General features: G+C 38.8%; 1 protein-coding gene across 6 annotated transcripts in view; it reads left to right on the top strand.

Moving 5' to 3' along the window:
* The window catches only part of LOC128703819 (uncharacterized), a 186,633-nt gene that overhangs the window by 40,653 nt on the left and 122,642 nt on the right, over window positions 1-23,338 (top strand). For 5 of the 6 annotated variants that reach the window (XR_011394469.1, XR_011394471.1, XR_011394468.1 and 2 more), the window contains 2 exons: window positions 9,484-9,592; window positions 11,527-11,717. The gene's annotated coding sequence lies outside the window, so the exon portion shown is untranslated. Of the gene's footprint in view, window positions 1-9,483; window positions 9,593-11,526; window positions 11,718-12,927; window positions 12,977-13,156; window positions 13,285-23,338 lie in introns of those variants that run through there. The other variant, XR_011394472.1, reaches the window with a different exon arrangement.

The following is a 23,338-nucleotide window of genomic DNA, read 5'->3' as shown; positions in this document are numbered from 1 at the left end:
TCCAGACAGTGGTCAATTTTTAACAGCTGTTCCTGGAATTGCTGGGATGTTGCATCCGGAGGCTTGTAGACTACCACAATGACTAGGTTTTGGTTCTCGACCTTTACTGCTAAAACTTCCACTACGTCATTTGAGGCATTAAGCAGTTCTGTGCAAACAAGTGACTCTGCAATGTACAGGCCAACCCCCCCCTTTTGCCTGTTCACTCTGTCACATCTGTATAGGTTGTAACCTGGGATCCATATTTCGTTGTCCAAGTGATCCTTTATGTGGGTCTCAGTGAAAGCCGCGAACATTGCCTTTGCCTCTGCAAGCAGTCCACGGATGAAAGGTATTTTGTTGTTTATTGCTGGCTTTAGACCCTGTATATTTGCAAAGAAGAATGTTATCGGACTGGTGGTATTGTTGGTACTGGGGGGGGATTTTTTTTCCGGCATTAGTATCTGTATCTGTTGGTTTGGAGTGGAGGCCATCGACTGTGGTTCCACTCCAGGAATGACTGGATTTGGTGTACGATTTCTGCCATTTCCTGCCAGTTTTTTTTCCTTCCTGGCACTAAAAAACCTCTCCCTCTTGAGTGGCTGTGGCTACCCAGGTTTTCCCATGGCCTGGATGTTTTGTATCTTTTTGTCCCCTTTAGATGGTATGCCTGGCAATTTAAGTTATAGCACAGTCTTTCCTGTACTGAAGAGGTACACATTTCAGGGTGAAAAAGCTTACAGGAAGGGAGTTTGCATTTTCCTGTTGTCATATGGGCATGACATTTTCTAGGGTGGTCATAGTTGCATGTCCCATCTGTTTTTCCAGATTTCCCATGCCAGCAGATACCAAGTGCATAGTATGTGCACAGGCTTGGTTTCCGTTTGCCTTGGGTTTCTGTGACTGTATTCCCTGTTGGTGCATGTTTCCCTGTCTTATTCCTATCCTCCTTAGCACCAACAATGGAGCTCCCACCAGTTGTTTTTGGTAATTTATCCTCACTATTGCTATTGGAGTCCTCTTGTTTGCTATTTCCTGCGGTATTTCTGGTTTGCAATATTGGTTCAACACTTTCACCACATTCACACATTATCACTGTTTTTGCAGAGGTGCTCAGAATACAACAGTTTAGAAGCATATACATATAAAGATACACAACATATCCCTCCAAACTGCCAACATCCCAAACCCCTCCCCTAAAGTGCAGGCATTGTACTTCCCATTTCCAGGACTCAAGTCTGACTATATGAAAACCAGTTTCCCTGAATCCCTTCACTAAATATTACCCTGCTCACACTCCAACAGATCGTCAGGTCCCAAGTACCATTTGTCTCCATTCACTCCTATCTAACACGCTTGGGCATGCTTGCTGGAAGTCTAAGCCCCTCGCCCACAAAGCCTTTAGCCCCTCTCTCCAACCCTTTCAAGGATGACCCCTACCCCTCCTCCCTTCCCCTATAGATTTATATGCTTTCCATGTCATTCTACTTTGATCCATTCTCTCTAAGTGACCAAACCACCTCAACAACCCCTCTTCTGCCCTCTGACTAATGCTTTTATTAACTCCACACCTTTTCCTAATTTCCACAATCCAAATTTTCTGCATAATATATACACCACACATTGCCCTTAGACAGGACATCTCCACTGCCTCCAACCGTCTCCTCGCTGCTGCATTGACCACCCAAGCTTCACATCCATATAAGAGTGTTGGTACTACTATACTTTCATACATTCCCTTCTTTGCCTCCATAGATAATGTTTTTTGACTCCACATATACCTCAACGCACCACTCACCTTTTTTCCCTCGTCAATTCTATGATTAACCTCATCCTTCATAAATCCATCTGCCGACACATCAACTCCCAGGTATCTGAAAACATTCACTTCTTCCATACTCCTCCTCTCCAGTTTGATATCCAACTTTTCTTTATCTAAATCATTTGATATCCTCATCACCTTACTCTTTTCTATGTTCACTTTCAACTTTCTACCTTTGCACACATTCTCAAACTGATCCACTATCCTTTGCAATTTTTCTTTAGAATCTCCCATAAGCACAGTATCATCAGCAAAAAGTAACTTGGTCAGTTCCCATTTTGAATTTGATTCCCCATAATTTAATCCCACCCCTCTCTCGAACACCCTAGCTTTTGCTTCTTTTACAACCCCATCTATAAATATATTAAACAGCCATGGTGACATTACACATCCCTGTCTAAGACCTACTTTTACCGGGAAGTATTCTCCCTCTCTTCTACACACCCTAACCTGAGCCTCACTATTCTCATAAAAGCTCTTAACAGCATTTAGTAACTTACCACCTATTCCATATACTTGCAACATCTGCCACATTGCTCCTCTATCCACTCTTATCATGTGCCTTTTCTAAATCCAAAAATGCAATAAAAACTTCCCTACCTTTATCTAAATACTGTTCACAAATATACTTCAATGTAAACACTTGATCTACACATCCCCTACCCACCCTGAAACCTCCTTGCTCATCTGCAATCCTACATTCTGTCTTACCTCTAATTCTTTCAATAATAACACCTACTGTATATACAGTGGTCCCTCGCTTTTCGTAGTTCTCGGCAATCGCGAATTTCGCCAATCATAGGGGTATTTTCGTATAAACATGGACTCGCTTTTCATAGGTTGACTCACGAGTCGTAGTTCGTCTGGGACGCGTACCCACGGCGTGCGCCGTGGTGGCAGCCAGTCTGGCATTGTTTACCAGTGAGCATAGGTCCCCTCACGTGCTCCAGCGAAATATTTCATAATATTCCATTTATTTTAGTGCTTGCAAGTACTAAATAAGCTACCATGGCTCCAAAGAAAGCTCCTAGTGCCAAGCCTGTGGTAAAGAAGGTGAGAAATACGATTGAATTTAAGAAAACCATCATTGAACAATATGAAAGTGGTACAAGTGTGGCCGAACTGTCCAGGATGTATAAGAAACCCTACACAACCTTATGTTCCATAGTGGCCAAGAAAAAGGAAATCAAGGATGCTGTTGTTGCAAAGGGAGTAACTATGCTGACAAAAATGAGATCACCAGTACTGGAAGAGGTTGAGAAGTTATTATTGGTGTGGATAAATGAGAAACAATTAGCAGGAGATACTCTTATGACTTCGATTATTTGTGAAAAGGCTAGGCAGTTGCATGAAGATTTGGTAAAGAAATTGCCTGCAAATAGTGGTGATGTGAGTGAATTTAAGGCCAGCAAAGGCTGGTTTGAGAGATTTAAGAACCGTACTGGCATACACAGTGTGGTAAGGCATGGTGAGGCTGCCAGTTCGGACCACAAGGCGGCTGAAAAATATGTGCATGAATTCCAGGAGTACATAGAGGCTGAAGGACTGAAACCTGAACAAGTGTTCAATTGTGACGAAACAGGCCTCTTTTGGAAGAAAATGCCAAAGAGGACCTTCATTACACAAGAGGAAAAGGCAATGCCAGGACACAAGCCTATGAAAGACAGGCTGACGCTAATGTTCTGTGCTAATGCTAGTGGGGATTTCAAAGTGAAGCCATTACTAGTGTACCATTCAGAAAATCCCAGAGTGTTCAGGAAAAACAATGTTATGAAGAGTAAATTGTGTGTGTTTTGGAAATCTAATAGTAAGGCATGGGTCACGAGGGAAATTTTCGTCGAGTGGTTCAATGAAGTGTTTGGCCCTAGTGTGAAGGAGTATCTCCTGGAAAAGAAATTGGATCTCAAGTGCCTGCTAGTAATGGACAATGCACCTGCTCATCCTCCAAACTTGGATGACCTAATTTTTGAGGAGTTTGGGTTCATCACAGTAAAGTTCTTGCCCCCGAATACCACTCCTCTCCTCCAGCCCATGGACCAGCAGGTCATTGCAAACTTTAAAAAACTCTACACAAAAGCAATGTTTCACAGGTGCTTGACTGTGACCACAGACACTCACTTGACCCTAAGGGAATTTTGGAGAGAACACTTCAGCATCCTCCATTGCATAACCCTTATAGGTATGGCTTGGGAGGGAGTGACTACCAGGACTTTGAACTCTGCCTGGAGAAAATTGTGGCCAGATTGTGTCGACAAGAGGGATTTTGAAGGGTTTGGGACTGACCCTGATGAGCCTATGTCTGTTGTAAAATCAATTGTGGCACTGGGGAGTTCCATGGGGTTGGATGTGAGTTTGGAGGATGTGGAAGAATTGGTGGAAGACCACAACGAAGAGCTCACCACTGAGGAGCTGCAAGAGCTTCAGCAGGAAGAGCAACACATCGCAGCTCAGAATCTTGCTGCAGAGGAGGAGGAAGAGAGATGGAAGAAGGTGCCTTCTTCAGAAATTAAAGAGATTTTTACTATGTGGGGTAAGATGGAAAGCTTTATGGAGAAACATCACCCTAACAAGGTTGTTGCAAGCCATATTGGCAACATGTACAGTGACAAAGTCTTGGGCCATTTTAGGGAAGTGTTAAAGAGACGCCAGAAACAGAGCTCTCTCCACAGTTATTTTGCGAGACAGGACTCCATTGACTCTCAAGAGTGGCATTAACCCTTTGAGGGTTTTGGACGTACTAGTACGTCTTACGCGTAGGGGTTTTTGACGTACTAGTACTCATAAATTCTAGCGGCCTCAAATCTAGTGGGAGAAAGCTGGTAGGCCTTCATATGAAAGAATGGGTCTATGTGGTCAGTGTGCACAGTCTAAAAAAAATCCTGCAGCACACAGTGCATAATGAGAAAAAAAAAACTTTGACCATTTTTTTTTAATAAATCAGCGACTTTGCAGTGTATTTTCGTATGGTATTTATTGTTGTATTCTAGTTTTCTTGGTCTCATTTTATAGAATGGAAGACATATTACAGAAATTGAGATGATTTTGACTGGTTTTACAATGAAAGGTGCCTTGAAATTGAGCTCAAAGTAGCAGAAATGTTCGATTTTTACCAAACTTCAAAAGTAAACAAATCGTGCCAAGCGTGCAATACACGTCAACTGGTGAGTCTAATATTCTTTCACAAGTGCACCAATAATATTTATACCATTTTTTACACTAATGCAGTAGTCTGCATAACAGTAAATCTTATATTTTTTGTGAGAATAAAAATTCAAAGTGGAAAGCAAAAGAATATAAGAGGGGCCTTGAGACGTGACTAATGACTAGAGGAAATGTCATTTTAGTGCCAGGAATGTCTTTCTTGTTTATTCTGGACCCTATTCGGAAATTGGCATCTTTTGAAATTTGTGTGAAATTGGCAAAATTGCTAAATTCTGACCACTGTACTGGATAGTTGAATTTCATAAATGGGTGGTTTCTTGCACCCATTCGATAGAAAAAATGGAGTTCTAGCGAAATATTCATGTTTTTTGTCGACTAGTACAGTGAAATTGGCCGAAAATGGGGCTCAAAGTGGGCAAAATCGCCGATGCGTAAACATCGCCGAGACCGCTAACTTTGCGAGAGCATAATTCCGTAAGTTTTCTATCAAATTTCAAACTTTTGGTGTCTTTATGATCGGGAAAAGATTCTCTATCTTTTCATAAGAGAAAATAATTTTTTTTTTTTTTTAAATTTGGCCGACCCTGAGAACGAGTTTCGGAGAGGGCCTGTCGACCCTCAAAGGGTTAAGAAACAGAGAAGACAAGCAACCCCAGAAAAGCAATTGGTACCTGAGGTGTTGCTGGAAGGGGATTCCCCTTCCAAACTATAAACAATCCACTCTCTCTCCTCCAGTCTCCCATACACTAAGAAGAATCTCCAATAAAGGTAAGTGTTATGCTGTTAATGTTTCATTCATCATTTCCCATTGTATTGTTTATGTACTACATGTATATTTCATGTAAAAAATTTTTTTGTTTTAATACTTCTGGGTGTCAGGAACGGATTAATTGTATTTACATTATTTCTTATGGGGAAAATTGATTCGTAAATCGTAAATTTCGTTTATAGTAATGGCTCCAGGAACGGATTAATTACGAAAAACGAGGGACCACTGTATATTCTCCAGGTGCATACATGCTTAGTATAACCCACTTTTCACATCCGGTCTTTATTTTACTCCACATAATCCTTGAATTAATACATTTGTAGTCCCTCTTTTTCTGCCATAGCTTATCCTTCAACATTATTGCTACTCCTTCTTTATCTCTAACTCTATTTGAAACCCCTGACCTAATCCCATTTATTCCTCTCCATTGAAACTCTCCCACCCCGTTCAGCTTTGTTTCACTTAAAGCCAGGACATCCAGCTTCTTTTCATTCATAACATCCACAATCATCTCTTTCTTATCATTTGCACAACATCCATGCACATTCAGACTTCCCACTTTGACAATTTTCTTCTTCTTATTCTTTTCAGTAATCTTTACGGGAAAAGGGGTTACTAGCCCATTGTTCCTGGCATTTTAGTTGACTTTTGCAACACGCATGGCTTACGGAGGAAAGATTCTTATTCCACTTCCCCATGGACATAAAAGGAAAAGTAATAAGACCAAGAGCTTTTAAGATAAAATCAAAGAAAACTCAGATGAGTGTGTATAAATAAACATGTACATGTATGTGTAGTGTGACCTAAGTGTAAGTAGAAGTAGCAAGACATACCTGTAATCTTGCATATTTATGAGACAGACAAACTACACCAGCAATCCTACCATCATGTAAAACAATTACAGGCTTTCGTTTTACACTCACTTGGCAGGACGGTAGTACCTCCCTGGGTGGTTGCTGTCTACCAACCTACTAACCTCGGTTGTAGAACTTAATTTGTTCCAGATGTCAGTTCAACAACCAAACCAATTTTTCCCATAAAAAATAAAGAGAATTAATCTATTCCAGACCAAAAATGTCGGTATTATAATTTATTATTAACCCTTTGAGGGTTTTGGTCGTACTAGTACGTCTTAGGTGTAGGGGTTTTTGACGTACTAGTACGCATAAATTCTAGCGGCCGCCTCAAATCTAGTGGGAGAAAGCTGGTAGGCCTTCATATGAAAGAATGGGTCTATGTGGTCAGTGTGCACAGTCTAAAAAAAATCCTGCAGCACATAGTGCATAATGAGAAAAAAAAAACTTTGACCATTTTTTTGGAATAAATCAGCGACTTTGCAGTGTATTTTCGTATGGTATTTATTGTTGTATTCTAGTTTTCTTGGTCTCATTGTATAGAATGGAAGACATATTACAGAAATTGAGATGATTTTGCCTGGTTTTACAATGAAAGGTGCCTTGAAATTGAGCTCAAAGTAGCAGAAATGTTCAATTTTTACCAAACTTCAAAAGTAAACAAATCGTGCCAAGCGTGCAATACACGTCAACTGGTGAGTCTAATATTCTTTCACAAGTGCACCAATAATATTTATACCATTTTTTACACTAATGCAGTAGTCTGCATAACAGTAAATCTTATATTTTTTGTGAGAATAAAAATTCAAAGTGGAAAGCAAAAGAATATAAGAGGGGCCTTGAGACGTGACTAATGACTAGAGGAAATGCCATTTTAGTGCCAGGAATGTCTTTCTTGTTTATTCTGGACCCTATTCGGAAATTGGCATCTTTTGAAATTTGTGTGAAATTGGCAAAATTGCTAAATTCTGACCACTGTACTGGATAGTTGAATTTCATAAATGGGTGGTTTCTTGCACCCATTCGATAGAAAAAATGGAGTTTTAGCGAAATATTCATGTTTTTTGTCGACTAGTGCAGTGAAATTGGCCGAAAATGGGGCTCAAAGTGGGCAAAATCGCCGATGCGTTAACATCGCCGAGACCGCTAACTTTGCGAGAGCATAATTCCGTAAGTTTTCTATCAAATTTCAAACTTTTGGTGTCTTTATGATCGGGAAAAGATTCTCTATCTTTTCATAAGAGAAAATAATTTTTTTTTTTTTTAAATTTGGCCGACCCTCAGAACGAGTTTCGGAGAGGGCCTGTCGACCCTCAAAGGGTTAATACTGTATACTAACTACTATATAAAACAATGTATAAAATTATACAGTACATGGAAACTGTAAAAATTGAATACTAAATGAAAATCTAACTGAATTACTGTACAGTAAATGAAAATTTAACTGAAATACTTTGCAGTAAGTGAAAATTTAACTGCCTCTTACCTGTCAACGGAGAGCTAATGGCAAAATTCTAGCGGCTTCAAATCTTGAGGGAGAAAGCTGGTAGGCCTACATGTGAGAGAATGGGTCTGCATGGTTAGTGTGTGCATTATAATAAAAAATCCTGCAGCACACAGTGCATAATGAGAAAAAACTCTGACCATGTTTTTGGTTTATAACCAAATTTGCAGTGTATTTTTATATGGTATTTATGGTTGTATTCTCATTTTCTTGGTCTCATTTGATAGAATGAAAGATATATTGCAGAAATATAGATGATTTTTGTTGATTTAAAGACTAAAAGCAGCTTGAAATTGAGCTCAAAGTAGCAGAAATATTTGATTATTGCTAATGTTCACGAATAAACAAATCTTGTCACGTGTCCAATACACACCAACTTGTGGGTCTAATATGCATTCACAAATGTGCTGATATTATTTATACAATTATTACAATTATGCATTAATTTGAATAACAGTAAATCTTCTATTTTTTGTGTCAATAGAAATTCAAAATGAAAAGCAAGTATAATATAACAGGGGCCTGGAGACTTGACTAATGAACAGATACGATGTTATTTTAGTGTCAGGAATGTCTACATTGTTTATGCTGGACCCTATTTTGAAATTGGCCTTTCTTGAATTTTGTGTGAAATTGGCCAAATTAGTAATTTCAGATCACTTTATTGGGTAGTTTGAAATAAGTAAATGGGCAGTTTCTTGTACTCATTCGATAGAATAAAAGGAGTTCTAGCAAAATAGCTATGAGTTTGATTGACTGGAACAATGGAATTGGCCCAAAATAGGGCTCAAAGTGGGTGAAATTGCCGATGCGTAAATGTTGCTGAGACTGCTAACTTCGCTATAGCGTAATTCTCTAAGTTTTCCATCAAAGTTCATACTTTTTGTTTCATTACCTTTACAAGATACACAGCAAGAGTTCAAGAGATATTTACTGCACCCGTGTTAGTCACTATACTGACTGAAACCCACTCTGTGGACTCTGGTGATTACGTGATCCAAGCATTGTTGGCTGACAACCAAGACCACGTATGAAAACAACAACCGAATTCCTTGTTCGAAAACTGATTTGTTTGACAGCTAGTCCGTTCGACAGCTGAGGTTCCACTGTATTTCAAAATTCTCGTCTCTATTCACCACAAGTGCCATTTACGGCCACGTACTCCCCCTATTAATCCATTTAAATCGAGTCTCACTAAATTGTAAAACCACAATTGTAAACAAACCGGGAACAGGTGGGGTTTGAGCTCATAACTCACTCCCCATGGATTCAAAATCCACCCGTTCTGTGGTTTATCAAATCTAGTGCTTACTATATTCAGGCTGTGAACAGTAGAATTATTCAGATTTCAATGTGTAAAATATTTATCATTATGTTACACTTCAATTTTCAGATGTAGGTGTTCCTATAGGGGTCAGTGACTCCATGGAAGTGCTAACACAAGCTCTTATGACTGATGATCTTTCTTGTGGACTCCAGGAAGCTCTGAAGGCTTTACACAAGTAATTTATTTATAATAGTTTTTTAGTTGACTATTTTTAAGTCAGATTCACTTCCTGCACAAACGTGTCTTATCGTAGGACAATAAGAATCACTTGGTTGAATCTTGTTGCTCAGTGATGATGTAGACTGTGCAAGGGAAGGAGAGAAACTATCATCTATACATGCTCCCTCAGGACCTCTTTCTTAATGTCCAATTGTGGTTGAGCTAAAATGGATGAGACAGGTTTTATTTTCTTAGCTTTCTCTGAAGACTGCTAAAAACTCGCTTTCTTTAGCTGCTTTTTACAGATTTGCAGACACGTGGTACAATTCTAATCTGCCTAGGTACACCATCACCATCTGCCTTTAGAGAGTTCTTGCACTGCACTTACCAACTCCAACAATGAATCCTTTCCTAGATATTGCTTTACTTGTACTTCAGTAACATATCAAACCAAAGATTTATTTCCTACACACCATTCTCTCAAACTGGGCTATGGGGGCATTGACCCCCAAAACCCTCTTCAGTCATCTCCAGGTGTACACAAATGTGCACATACATTCAGTGGCCACTGTTAGGTACACCCTTCTAGTACTGGGTAAGGCCCACTTTCCCCCCCCCCCCAGAATTCTTCATGGCATGGATTCAGCAGGGTGCTGGAAACATACCTTAGATTCTTGTCTATGTTGACATAAAGGCATTGTGCAGTTATTGTGGATTTGGCGGCTGGAAATTCATGCTTCTAAACTCTCATTCTACCACATCCAAATGTGTATACCAAATGCTGACCTTTCCTTCTGCATGTTGCAGCAGAAATTGTGATTTCATCAGACCAGGTGGTGTTTTTCCAATCTTCAGCTGTCCATTTTTGGTGAGCCTTTGCCTACTGTAGCCTCAGTTTCCTGTTTTTAGCTGACAGGAGTAGAACCCAGTGTGGACTTCTTCTGCTGCTGTAGCCCATCCACCTCAAGTTCAATGTGTTTTGTGTTCAGAGATGTTTTACATAGACGGAATGCATTGTTATTTAAATTACTGTTGCCTTTGTTAGCTTGAACTAGTTTGGCCATTCTCACAGAACTACTGCTCACTGGGTGTTTTTTTTACATCATTCTCTGCTAGAGGTACTCTGGCACCAACATTTATTCCAGTCACTTGTCACATTTCTTCCCGAATCCAAATGGTTTGAACAAGTGAACCTCTTGACCATGTTTGCATGCTTTTAGGCATAGAGGTGCTGCCATGTGATTAGCTGATTGATCAATCATGTCTGCATGCTATCAGTAATGGTGCTGTTGCCACATGATTGGCTACTTGCATTAACAAGCAGGTGTACCTATATGAAGTGGGAACAAGTATACCTAAAAAGTGGCCACCAAGTGTAGTTGCACATGTTGAAGAAACTGTTTAACAACATACATTCAGCCAAAATTTGAAGATGCAGCAATGGTGTTGTCTGCACTTGTAAAAACATATGGACAAGTTAAAAAATAATTAAAAACTGAAATGGTTACCAGTGTTGAAAGATGTTTTTCAAAGAAAAGAAGATAAGAGATGTAACATACATGAGATTATATATATATATATATATATAAAAAAAAAAAAAGAAACGTCATAGTTCCATGAAGCAGGAAGAATGTTGAAGATGATTTTTTCAGATTTTTATTAAAAAAAAAAAAGATTTTTTTGGGGAAACACTGTTGTATTGATTGTATTTTGGGAACAATTCTTTTGCCCTCTATTCACTACATACTGCCTTCATCAATATTTTACCAGTGTTTCTGCCTTCATTTTCCCTTTAATTTGCAGTGATTAAAAGCATCATTATTTGCCAGTTTCTGTTGTAAATTTGCATCCTTGTTGTGTGTAAACCTTTGTCATCATTAAAAGTATAAGACTTGATAATTGAACATTGTATAACATTACTTTGACACCATTTTTTTCCTTCTGTAACAGTCACTAGGTTCTTCTGTGCTTGTTAGCAAATAACTGTGATGAACTTGGCTACTCAAAACTTGAGGCTCTGCATCAGATCAAGCTCCTGAAAGTTGACTCTCACAAGAAGTTAGGAATGGGTTGATGATGCAGGATTAGCCCTGAAGAGGAAGGACTTGCAAGATCATAAGCTGCTTATGCCTGCCTTACCTGTAAGTTCTGGCTGTTCATGCAAGGCTTTTTTTTTCACTGCCACCTGTCCTATAAATTCAAATTTCTCAATGTAATTTTTATTTTAGATATTACATTATTGCAACCAGTTATCAGTCCTCATTGTACTGTATATGTTAATGCAAATCACAGTGCTAGAAAACGTGACTTTATAACCCTTGAAACATGAAAATTGCTTCCTTTGGAATAGTAAAAAATATGGACAGCAACAAACTCAATCTTTGTTGTTAGGCAGTGGCTGGGACACTAGCCTCTAAGTTGTCCACTTAGTTCCTTGTTCTTTACACTTGTGAGGAGATGTCAGGAAGTGACATTACAGATGAGAACAGGCTACTATTTGTTTTACTATGTATGGGGTCTTGCATTACATTATCCCAAGACAGTTGGTGATTGTCTTATTGCATTATCAAAGAATTTTAGTTCAAATACTTTGTGTGTAATATAAGTGTCTTATGTGTTTAAGTATACATTGTGATTTTGTGATTCTGAAGACAGTTGTCTTGGCAAGAAGCAAGTGATTGATTTATTCATTAATATTCTTGAATAGCTGAGATCTATAAACTGTAATCCCTTTTCTGAACACAAGAGCAGTGCTCTGTGGTAGGCCTACTGGTTATGCTACCAGGAAGCTCCTGCCTATAATTGTTAATTCCAATTTTCTACAACTACTGACAGACCAGTTATTAATTCTGATATAAAAATAAGCACTAATGGAAAAGCATTAGTGGGCACTATAGTAAGCCTACTGTCCCATGCTTGGCAGAATTATCTCACACAACCATTCACACTCGTGCATCTGTCAAAACTATAGTTTGTTACTTTTGTCTACAATACTCTTGCCAAAATTAAACAATCTAATTTGAATCCATTGCTTGAGCATTAGTTAATAGGTGCTATAGTACTCCTGTATTCTTATTAGATTGAAATACTGTACGTATTTTTTTACTGTTCCTAACCTTGACATAGTGACTCACACATTACCTTACACATTTGCTAGGCTCAACTTAATCAGAGAACATTAGACTTAGAGACTTTCATTTTTGCATGTACCATCATAATACCATCTCCCAATACAGCACTTTAATTCTCAAATATTTTTTCTATTGTCAAACATTCGTGACCGACATGTACACAGTCAAGCTTTAGTAAATTATAAACAGTACATAAAAATATGAACCATTTCTATTTTAGGACTGGTAGAGAGACCCAGGCTTATGATAGTCAGTATTTCAGCTTTAAGGTCAGTAAACTTGCTTAAGAATTTTTGATATAAATTCATTTTTGTTTGGTTACATATAGTGATGAAATAATCTACAGAAAGACCCATGTTGTTGGTTTAATGAGTCTGAATTGTTGCTTACTGCTTTTGTTTAAAAGGACAGTGTTTTATGTCATCTTAAGTTGTGTCTTGTTTCCTCAGGTGTGCAGTGACAGTGGAAAAGTTCACCAAGTTCAGTGATAAATCAGAACTGTTGGATCTTGTTTTGCTTTTAAATAGCTATATCTTCACATTGATATAAGATAAAAAATAAAGATTGAAATTTAAAATACTTTGTTTTCAATGTTTTTCATCTAGGATAAAAGATAAAAATAAAACAACGGAATATAAATTAAGCATTAGTCTGTTATGATTTAAATTATTATCTATAGAATGGTATATGCCAAGTGATACATCTAATGTCGAGACAAAATAAAAGTGAGCATCCAGTTCCTGTGATAAAGGAATTAGTATAGAGCAGTGATGAAAATAATGCAAATGCAGTAAATTCTCAACATGAGACCTGGAACAAAATCCCCTGGGTCAAGCCATTTAGAAACAGACCAAGTCAGTTGATTACAGAACTGTCCAGGAGAGTGCAATGGAAGTGAACTAGCAGCAGCAACACTCACAGCAAGGGGCATTCTTGAGCTTTCCCAGCACTCAGATGTTATGTCTGAAGCTGGGTGTGCCTCAACAAGGATCCTGTAGTGCTTGCTGCCTTTACACCTTCTGACATCATCTGCTGCTATGCAGCTGCCACACCCTTCGAGCCCAGTGTGGGCAGGGTTTGTGGCAGCACAAAGTGCCTAGCTTCTCCCTCAGAGCCCTGTTGGGGGCAAGGAATGGGGCTAGGCCTGGGGACAGTTGGTCCCAGAATAAAAGGAGGTACTTGTACCTCATCCCATAGTGGACGTTGGTCTGAGACACTCCAACAAAAAGGAGCCAAGGCCATGCTGTGTGATTCTACAAAGAACTGTCCATTGTTAAAATCTGCAAAACCACCATGATGCTAATACTACCACTACATTTTTTTTTTTGATCAAGTTGGCCATCTCCCACCGAGGCAGGGTGACCCAAAAAAGAAAGAAAATCCCCAAAAAGAAAATTCTTTCATCATCATTCAACACTTTCACCACATTCACACATTATCACTGTTTTTGCGGAGGTGCTCAGAATACAACAGTTTAGAAGCATATACAGTGGACCCTCAACCAGAGATATTAATCCATTCCTGAGAGCTCATCGTTAATCGAAATAATCATTAGTCAAGTTAATTTTCCCCATAAGAAATAATGGAAATCAAATTAATCCGTGCAACACACCCCAAAGTATTTAAAAAAAAATATTTTACCACATGAAATAATAATTTTAATACACACAAACTGAAGAAGACATGCACATTTACATGACACTTTTATTGAAGATCTGGTGATGATTGATGGGATGGGAGGAGGGGAGACCATTGATCTTCTTAGTGTTTAGAAGGGGAATCCCCTTCCATTAGCACTTGAGGTAGCAAGTCTTTTTGTGGGGTTACTTCCCTTGTTCTTTTAATGCCACTAGGACCAGCTTCAGAGTCACTGGACTTCTGTCGCACAACATATCTGTCCATAGATACCTGTACCTCTCGTTCCTTTATGACTTTCCTAAAGTGGTTCACAACATTGTCAGTGTACAGGTTGCCAACACAGCTTGCAGTAGCTGTGTCAGGGTGATTTTCATCAAAAAAGGTTTGCACTTCAAGCCACTTCGCACACATTTCCTTAATCTTATAAGCAGGCAACTTCTTGAATTTCTCTCTCCCCTCCTCCAAAACAGTTTCCTCAGGTCTGCCCTCTTGCTGTTCAAGATAATCTAGCAGCTCATCAGTGGTTAGTTCTTCATTGCCCTTCTTCATTGGTACTACTTTACTTTCATACATTCCCTTCTTTGCCTCCATAGATAACGTTTTTTGACTCCACATATACCTCAACGCACCACTCACCTTTTTTCCCTCATCAATTCTATGATTAACCTCATCCTTCATAAATCCATCCGCCGACACGTCAACTCCCAAGTATCTGAAAACATTCACTTCTTCCATACTCCTCCTCCCCAATTTGATATCCAATTTTTCTTTATCTAAATAATTTGATACCCTCATCACCTTACTCTTTTCTATGTTCACTTTCAACTTTCTACCTTTACACACATTTCCAAACTCATCCACTAACCTTTGCAATTTTTCTTTAGAATCTCCCATAATCACAGTATCATCAGCAAAAAGTAACTGTGTCAATTCCCATTTTGAATTTGATTCCCCAAAATTTAATCCCACTCCTCTTCCAAACACCCTAGCATTTACTTCCTTTACAACCCCATCTATAAATATATTAAGCAACCATGATGACATTACACATCCCTGTCTAAGACCTACTTTTACCAGGAAGTAGTCTCCCTCTCTTCTACACACCGTAACCTGAGCCTCACTATCCTCATAAAAGCTCTTAACAGCATTTAGTAACTTACCACCTATTCTATATACTTGCAACGTCTGCCACATTGCTCCTCTATCCACTCTAAATCCATAAATGCAATAAAAACTTCCCTACCTTTTTCTAAATACTGTTCACATATATGCTTCAATGTAAACACTTGATCTACACATCCCCTTCCCACTCTGAAACCTCCTTGCTCATCTGCAATCCAACATTCTGTCTTACCTCTAATTCTTTCAATTATAACCCTACTGTACACTTTTCCTGGTATACTCAGTAAACTTATTTCTCTATAATTTTTACAATCACTTTTGTCCCCTTTCCCTTTATATAAAGGGACTATACATGCTCTCTGCCAATCCCTAGGTACCTTTCCCTCCTTCATACATTTATTAAACAAAAGTACCAACCGCTCCAACACTATATTCCCCCCTGCTTTTAACATTTCTGTCATGATCCCATCAGTTCCAGCTCCTTTACTCCATTTCATTCTATGTAATGCCTCATGTACCTCCCCCACACTTACATTCTGCTCTTTTTCACTCGTAAAAGATGGTATACCTCTTTGACCAGTGCATGAAATTACCGCCTCTCTTTCTTCCTCAACATTTAAAAGTTCCTCAAAATATTTTTGCCATCTACCTAATACCTCCATCTCCCCATCTACAAACTCCCCTACTCTGTTTTTAACTGACAAATCTATACTTTCCCTAGGCTTTCTTAACTTGTTTAACTCACTCCAAAATTTTTTCTTATTTTCATTAAAATTTCTTGACAGTGCCTCTCCCACTCTATCATCTGCTCTCTTTTTGCACTCTCTCACCACTCTCTTCACCTTTCTTTTACTCTCCATATACTCTGCTCTTCTTATAACACTTTTGCTTTGTAAAAACTCTCAAAAGCTACCTTTTTCTCTTTTATCACACCATTTACTTCATCATTCCACCAATCACTCCTCTTTCCTCTTGCCCCCACCCTCCTATAACCACAAACTTCTGCCCCACATTCTAATACTTCATTTTTAAAACTGTTCCAACCCTCTTCAACCCCCCCCCCCCCACTACTCATCTTTTGCACTAGCCCACCTTTCTGCCAATAGTCGCTTATATCTCATCCGAACTTCCTCCTTTCTTAGTTTATACACTTTCACCTCCCTCTTACTTGTTGTTGCCACCTTCCTCTTTTCCCATCTACCTCTTACTCTAACTGTAGCTACAACTAAATAATGATCCAATATATCAGTTCCCCTCTATAAACATGTACATCCTGGAGCCTACCAATCAATCTTTTATCCACCAATACATAATCTAATAAACTACTTTCATTACGTGCTACATCATACCTTGTAGTTGAATGGCTCAAAGAACCGACATGTTGTTAAATTAGACACATGTGCAACTCTTGTGTATCTTTATTGAGGAAACGTTTTGCCACACAGTGGCTTCATCAGTACATACAAAGGATAAACTTGAAGAATAGGAGAAGAATGAGGTAGTCAGTCCCTCAGCCTTGAGTCGATGTGTCAGTCCATCAATCTTGAATAGAATACGGCATAGGAGATGAGAAGCAGCTTATAAACCGTATGGCAGGAGAGGTGCAGTAGCCGTAGGTGGTGCCACATTTGTCCAATGTGGAAGTAGGTCGTGCCCAAGGGTTAGGCAAGTGAAGAATTCCCAAGTATTAAGATCCCAAGAAGTTGCAGTGTCTGACAGGATTGTAGATGAATGGTTCAAAGAACCGACATGTTGTTAAATTAGATTCCCAAGAGTTACACATGTGTCTAATTTAACAACGTGTTGGTTCTTTGAACCATTCATCTACAATCCTGTCAGACACTGCAACTTCTTGGGATCTTAATACTTGGGAATTCTTCACTTGCCTAACCCTTGGGCATGACCTACTTCCACATTGGACAAATGTGGCACCACCTACGACTACTGCACCTCTCCTGCCATACGGTTTATAAGCTGCTTTTCGTCTCCTATGCTGTATTCTATTCAAGATTGATGGACTGACCACATCGACTCAAGGCTGAGGGACTGATTACCTCATTCTCCTCCTGTTCTTCAAGTTTATCCTTTGTATGGACTGATAAAGCCACTGTGTGGCAAAACGTTTCCTCAATAAAGATACCCAAGAGTTGCACATGTGTCTAATTTAACATCATACCTTGTATATTTATTTATCCTCTTTTTCATAAAATATGTATTACTTATTACCAAATCTCTTTCTACACTTAGCTCATTTAAAGGCTCCCCATTTACATTTACCCCTGGCTCCCCAAATTTACCTACTACTCCCTCCATAATTTTTTTACCCACTTTAGCATTGAAATCCCCAATCACCATTACTCTCACACTTGATTCAAAACTCCCCACACATTCACTCAACATTTCCCAAAATCTCTCTCTCTCTCCTCTACACTTCTCTCTTCTCCAGGTGCATACATGCTTACTATAACCCACTTTTCACCTCTAATCTTTATTTTACTCCACATAATCCTTTTATTAATATATTTATAGTCCCTCTTTTCCTGCCATAGCTTATCCTTCAACATTATTGCTACTCTTTCTTTAGCTCTAACTCTATTTGAAACCCTTGACCTAATCCCATTTATTCCTCTCCCTTGAAACTCTCCCACCCTGTTCAGCTTTGTTTCACTTTGTGGAGGCTTACTCAGCTCTGTAACAACTTCAGGAAAATTAATGAATAGAAAAAGAACAAAAACTGACAAACATAAACACTTTATTATTTAGAAAATATAAAATATAAAACACTTAAATATGAAATATTGATCCTGCATTAAAGAAAATGAAAAATGAAATATATAAATGATAACTGAATTCAACGCTAATATAAATGTATATAAAACTTGGGTGTCTGGTGTTGGTGACACTGCGTGTTGTTGAAATCGTAGCCGTTGCTGATGATGGGGGGGGGGGGGTCGCAGGTGTTGATGACAACCCACCGGCTCATTCTTCACAGATTTTCTAGCTTTCAATAATCCTTCCAGATGACAGGAAAGCAGGTTTTCTCCACTGCAATGATGAGGGGTTATATCCTGCTACTTGCATACACAAACAGGTAAGTGGATCAAAATTTGGGACATCTCAGAACGTTAGTCCGTCTCCTTCAATTCTACTCGTTGATTGGCAGGTGACCCTCTCTGTCATCCAAGCTGGAAAGATAGACAGGTTACCCACTGCTTAAGAAATCACTCTCCATGATAAGTACAATACCTGAAAGACGTGGTGATTATTACAACAGTCAACTTACAGCAAGAATGAAAGGACACACACACACACACACACACACACACACACACACACACACACACACACACACACACACACACACACACACACACACACACACACACACACACACACACACACACACACACACACACACACACACACACAAACACAAAAACACACATACACACACACATATATATATATATATATATATACATACATATATATATATATATATATATATATATATATATATATATATATATATATATATATATATATATATATATATATATCAATAACAACACTGCACTAGCATTGATCAGTACCACTTGTTCGTGGTTACAATTATATATATACATGTATATATATATATATATATATATATATATATATATATATATATATATATATATATATATATATATATATATATATATATATATATATATATATTCTTCTTTCAACAAATCGGCCGTATCCCACCATGGCAGGGTGGCCCAAAAAGAAAAACGGAAGTTTCTCTTTTTAAATTTAGTAATATATACAGGAGAAGGGTGTTACTAGCCCCTTGCTCCCCGCATTTTAGTCGCCTCTTACAACACGCATGGCTTACGGAGGAAGAATTCTGTTCCACTTTTTTTTATTATCACACTGGCCGATTCCCACCAAGGCAGGGTGGCCCGAAAAAGAAAAACTTTCACCATCATTCACTCCATCACTGTCTTGCCAGAAGGGTGCTTTACACTACAGTTTTTAAACTGCAACATTAACACCCCTCCTTCAGAGTGCAGGCACTGTACTTCCCATCTCCAGGACTCAAGTCCGGCCTGCCGGTTTCCCTGAACCCCTTCATAAATGTTACTTTGCTCACACTCCAACAGCACGTCAAGTATTAAAAACCATTTGTCTCCATTCACTCCTATCAAACACGCTCATGCATACCTGCTGGAAGTCCAAGCCCCTCGCACACAAAACCTCCTTTACCCCCTCTCTCCAACCTTTCCTAGGCCGACCCCTACCCCGCCTTCCTTCCACTACAGACTGATACACTCTTGAAGTCATTCTGTTTCGCTCCATTCTCTCTACATGTCCGAACCACCTCAACAACCCTTCCTCAGCCCTCTGGACAACAGTTTTGGTAATCCCGCACCTCCTCCTAACTTCCAAACTACGAATTCTCTGCATTATATTCACACCACACATTGCCCTCAGACATGACATCTCCACTGCCTCCAGCCTTCTCCTCGCTGCAACATTCATCACCCATGCTTCACACCCATATAAGAGCGTTGGTAAAACTATACTCTCATACATTCCCCTCTTTGCCTCCAAGGACAAAGTTCTTTGTCTCCACAGACTCCTAAGTGCACCACTCACTCTTTTTCCCTCATCAATTCTATGATTCACCTCATCTTTCATAGACCCATCCGCTGACACGTCCACTCCCAAATATCTGAATACATTCACCTCCTCCATACTCTCTCCCTCCAATCTGATATTCAATCTTTCATCACCTAATCTTTTTGTTATCCTCATAACCTTACTCTTTCCTGTATTCACCTTTAATTTTCTTCTTTTGCACACCCTACCAAATTCATCCACCAATCTCTGCAACTTCTCTTCAGAATCTCCCAAGAGCACAGTGTCATCAGCAAAGAGCAGCTGTGACAACTCCCACTTTGTGTGTGATTCTTTATCTTTTAACTCCACGCCTCTTGTCAAGACCCTCGCATTTACTTCTCTTACAACCCCATCTATAAATATATTAAACAACCACGGTGACATCACACATCCTTGTCTAAGGCCTACTTTTACTGGGAAATAATTTCCCTCTTTCCTACATACTCTAACTTGAGCCTCACTATCCTCGTAAAAACTCTTCACTGCTTTCAGTAACCTACCTCCTACACCATACACTTGCAACATCTGCCACATTGCCCCCCTATCCACCCTGTCATACGCCTTTTCCAAATCCATAAATGCCACAAAGACCTCTTTAGCCTTATCTAAATACTGTTCACTTATATGTTTCACTGTAAACACCTGGTCCACACACCCCCTACCTTTCCTAAAGCCTCCTTGTTCATCTGCTATCCTATTCTCCGTCTTACTCTTAATTCTTTCAATAATAACTCTACCATACACTTTACCAGGTATACTCAGCAGACTTATCCCCCTATAATTTTTGCACTCTCTTTTATCCCCTTTGCCTTTATACAAAGGAACTATGCATGCTCTCTGCCAATCCCTAGGTACCTTACCCTCTTCCATACATTTATTAAATAATTGCACCAACCACTCCAAAACTATATCCCCACCTGCTTTTAACATTTCTATCTTTATCCCATCAATCCCGGCTGCCTTACCCCCTTTCATTTTACCTACTGCCTCACGAACTTCCCCCACACTCACAACTGGCTCTTCCTCACTCCTACAAGATGTTATTCCTCCTTGCCCTATACACGAAATCACAGCTTCCCTATCTTCATCAACATTTAACAATTCCTCAAAATATTCCCTCCATCTTCCCAATACCTCTAACTCTCCATTTAATAACTCTCCTCTCCTATTTTTAACTGACAAATCCATTTGTTCTCTAGGCTTTCTTAACTTGTTAATCTCACTCCAAAACTTTTTCTTATTTTCAACAAAATTTGTTGATAACATCTCACCCACTCTCTCATTTGCTCTCTTTTTACATTGCTTCACCACTCTCTTAACCTCTCTCTTTTTCTCCATATACTCTTCCCTCCTTGCATCACTTCTACTTTGTAAAAACTTCTCATATGCTAACTTTTTCTCCCTTACTACTCTCTTTACATCATCATTCCACCAATCGCTCCTCTTCCCTCCCGCACCCACTTTCCTGTAACCACAAACTTCTGCTGAACACTCTAACACTACATTTTTAAACCTACCCCATACCTCTTCGACCCCATTGCCTATGCTCTCATTAGCCCATCTATCCTCCAATAGCTGTTTATATCTTACCCTAACTGCCTCCTCTTTTAGTTTATAAACCTTCACCTCTCTCTTCCCTGATGCTTCTATTCTCCTTGTATCCCATCTACCTTTTACTCTCAGTGTAGCTACAACTAGAAAGTGATCTGATATATCTGTGGCCCCTCTATAAACATGTACATCCTGAAGTCTACTCAACAGTCTTTTATCTACCAATACATAATCCAACAAACTACTGTCATTTCGCCCTACATCATATCTTGTATACTTATTTATCCTCTTTTTCTTAAAATATGTATTACCTATAACTAAACCCCTTTCTATACAAAGTTCAATCAAAGGGCTCCCATTATCATTTACACCTGGCACCCCAAACTTACCTACCACACCCTCTCTAAAAGTTTCTCCTACTTTAGCATTCAGGTCCCCTACCACAATTACTCTCTCACTTGGTTCAAAGGCTCCTATACATTCACTTAACATCTCCCAAAATCTCTCTCTCTCCTCTGCATTCCTCTCTTCTCCAGGTGCATACACGCTTATTATGACCCACTTCTCGCATCCAACCTTTACTTTAATCCACATAATTCTTGAATTTACACATTCATATTCTCTTTTCTCCTTCCATAACTGATCATTTAACATTACTGCTACCCCTTCCTTTGCTCTAACTCTCTCAGATACTCCAGATTTAATCCCATTTATTTCCCCCCACTGAAACTCTCCTACCCCCTTCAGCTTTGTTTCGCTTAGGGCCAGGACATCCAACTTCTTTTCATTCATAACATCAGCAATCATCTGTTTCTTGTCATCCGCACTACATCCACGCACATTTAAGCATCCCAGTTTTATAAAGTTTTTCTTCTTCTCTTTTTTAGTAAGTGTCTACAGGAGAAGGGGTTACTAGCCCATTGCTCCCGGCATTTTAGTCGCCTCATACGACACGCATGGCTTACGGAGGAAAGATTCTTTTCCACTTCCCCATGGACAATAGAAGAAATAAAGAAGAACAAGAGCTATTTAGAAAAAGGAGAAAAACCTAGATGTATGTATATATATATGCATGTGCGTGTCTGTGAAGTGTGACCAAAGTGTAAGTAGGAGTAGCAAGATATCCCTGTTATCTAGCGTGTTTATGAGACATGAAATTGCTGTTAACGGTTTCTAAGGGATTCTTTCTAAGTTTGGAATAGGTTTCAATATCATCTAATCATTTTCTTTCAAAATTACTATTGTATTTATTTTATCTGCTTTAGTAAGGCGCAATTTTATATTGTTAATAAGTGTATCATAAGACTTGAAGAATCTTTGAGGGCAATTGGGAATATTTTGTTTTAATATAGAGCTATATACCATTCCCTTACTAATACTAATTTCATCAGTGGGTAAATCAGAAGATTTTTCAATGTTACAAAATGCTTTTGCAATTTCAACATTATTATTTTTTTTTTTTGAAGTTGCAAAACTTAGACCAAAACCTAGAACAGCAGCTGTATATATACCTAATATTTCATCTGATAAGTTAATTGCAAAATTGTTATTATCATGCTTTGTCCAATCACTATTTTCAATTAAAATGTCTAATTTTCTTTGTAGTTTTTTTTGAGTTCATTACAAATTCGTCTCAGTTTATTATAGCAATG

Source organism: Cherax quadricarinatus, chromosome 87, assembly GCF_038502225.1.
Source record: "Cherax quadricarinatus isolate ZL_2023a chromosome 87, ASM3850222v1, whole genome shotgun sequence".
Classification (NCBI taxonomy): Eukaryota; Metazoa; Arthropoda; class Malacostraca; order Decapoda; family Parastacidae; genus Cherax; species Cherax quadricarinatus.
This window is presented reverse-complemented; position numbering and strand designations above follow the sequence as displayed.